Source organism: Geospiza fortis, unplaced genomic scaffold, assembly GCF_000277835.1.
Source record: "Geospiza fortis unplaced genomic scaffold, GeoFor_1.0 scaffold396, whole genome shotgun sequence".
NCBI lineage: Eukaryota > Metazoa > Chordata > Aves > Passeriformes > Thraupidae > Geospiza > Geospiza fortis.
In genome coordinates this window covers 4,808,093-4,810,850 of record NW_005054345.1, presented here as the reverse complement: position 1 = coordinate 4,810,850, position 2,758 = coordinate 4,808,093, and positions in this window count along the sequence as shown.

Here is a 2,758-nt window from a genome sequence, read left to right as displayed (position 1 = left end):
TCCCCTCACGCCCTGAGGGCCCGGCCCGCAGTGCCCAGAGCGGAGCCTTCCCGCCCTTTGCCATAAAAACCGCACATTGCTGCGGGAATTCCCAGCGCTGCCCGGCCCCAAGGCCCCACCGGCATGCCTGTGCACCCCGCAGTGAATTTTAGTTATCACTGAGGCTGTTAGGGCTGCAAAACTGGCGGTTTAGGGGTGCAGAATGTGGGAAAATGTAAATTTCTGCGTTGTTCTCTTTAAACTGGCCCCTCCAGCACCTCCTGCCTGTACATAAAAGATGCATATTGCTCATACATAAAGGTTTTCTAACAGGAAAGACTATTCACGTAAGATATTTTATAGGTTTAATTACATAACTGACTTTGGGCAATACCCAGATCTGAGTTTTGGGGTGAATTACCCCAAATTTGAGCACTTAAAAGCCGTAGTTCCCCAGGACCAGCTGCTGCTGCCTCCCCTGAGCGTGGCACTCCTGTTAAGCACTAAAGCAAACAGAACTCTACAAAACCCACTTTTTTTTGTAGTCCTGCAATATTTTCAGATGCTTTTTTGCTGCTGCATAAATTAATTATTACAGCAGGTCACTATCCCTAAATACTCATTTGAATTATGGAAGGAATTGTGTATATTCCAACTGTGTATATTCCAACAGTCACAGCCATACTCCTGCACAGGTTTTGATTTCTCTTACAGATAAAATATCCACCTGTACCTGCACATGCAGGGTTCAGATTCCCAAGGTGAATATTTTGATTTATTTCCTTGGCCTGTGGGATGCCCAGAGCTCCCCAGAAGCTGTTGGGACTCTGCATTCCCACTGAGCATGGATGGATGGATGGATTTCCCCCACAGCTCTGCCATGTGAACTTTAGCTCCACTCAACAATCACTGCCCGAGGTCCCTGCAGTTAATGGACACTCAGGACTACAGAGGCTCTTTTGTGTGAGACAAGAGTCTTATCCAGGTGGGTGGTGCCCCAAGGTCCTGGAAGTGCTTGGCTGATTAATAAAGTGATTAATTAAGGCTGCCCTGGAATATAGGCTGGGCAGAGTTCCAGAATAAAGCAGGGATTGATTCAAAGCATCTCCTCCATGGATCCCCCTTGGGCAGCACAAGAGCCCAGCCAGGGCTGCACCCAAGATGAACCAAAATGGCCCCAAAATGCACGAGCGGGCACGGGCTCTGTCACTGGGATCAGTTCTGCTCCATTTGCATCTTGCAGTTCATTGTCCCATTCCAGCTTTAGCCCCTGCAGTCCCACCCTGCTTGTTTTTCTCTCTCCAGCCCACGGGGTTTGTGCTCTTGGGCTGAGATTTGGATCATTTGTCCTTGGTGCCCAGCTGGAGCAGGAATTGTTTTGTCTCCCTGCTCTGTGCACAGAGCTCAGCATCCCCTCATGTGATCTCAGAATTAGCAGCACAGAATGTGAAAATAGAAAAGCCAAACCCTGAGGCATCAGTGATTTGAGGCATTGGCTGAGGAGTCGCTTCAGTGGCAGCTGGAAGGTGCTGGGCACTCAAACCTGGGGCTGTAATGAGGAAACCTGGGAGTGTTTGGGCCTTGGGGCTGGGTTCCAGGCTGGAACAAGCTCCGAGGGCAGGGCTCCAGGCTGGTGTGAGACAGAGGTGCCCTGACCCTGCTGCTCACCTCAGCCAAGGCCTGCCCTGCCCAGTGCGTGCTGTGCAATCTGCTTCAGCAAACAGGAGAAAAGACTGTTTATATCCAAGGGTTTTACAGGCTGAGTCTAAGTCCACATTAGGTAATTCCTCATTTCATGTGTTAGCTGAGCTCCAGGTGTGCTCGTGCCTATGAATGCCATCAGTGACATCAGAAGGCCAAGATTTGGGGTAAAGTCAGGCTTGGGGACATTGCTAGGCTCATGGTTTGACTTTTCAGGGGCAGTAACTGAGGGAAGGAGGGAAAGGAGATGTTTGCAGAGCAAGTTTGAGGGACTGGAAGTGCACACAGCATTTCTCATGGTGGTGATGGGGCTTTGGTCTGTGTGTTACATTTTTTTTGGGCTAATGAAGCAGCCAGCTCAGTTTCCATAGGTATAATCATTATTTCAATACACAAATGCATCTGCCACACTAGCAGTACATAGGTGAGCCCAACACCTCTCAAAGTACTCACTCAGCAGTCATTTGGAACAGCTTTTCCTGCTCTTTTCCCACAGTGTGGGGACAATTCCCAAATTAAGGGGGTCTGTGCTGAGCTGTTGTGCAGCCCAGCAGGGCTCAGGGTCAGGTCTGCTTCCTGGATTTTTAAAATTAAAATGAAAACTTCCTGTTTTACTTTTTCTGTTGGTAATTTCATCTGATTACATATAACCCTCAGCCTGCTGTAAATAATTTCTCTCTCTTAACATACTCACAAATTGCTCCCTAATTCCCCATCATCGTTATATTAACCAAGCCATGCATATGTCATTTTTAATTTCCACTCCAAATTAGTTCTCTCTGGCTTTGAGAGACAAAGCCAATATAATTGTGAGACATTCTGAGTGATATTTAAGCTTCCCCTCTGCCACCTGGATGGAAAACTGGGGTGAAATCTTAGCTGCAGGTCTGTCCGTTGATTGATTTTTTTTAATTAGGCAACACAGCCACACTTCTGCCTCTTCTTTCTTCCCTCTCACCTTTCACTGATGAGTTCATCAGCTGCAATCCCAGTCCAGGTCGTTGTTGGATCCAAAGTTTGGGGCACAGGGAGGAATCCAGGCAGTGCCAAGCCCTGGATGCCAGGACAGCCTGCTTTG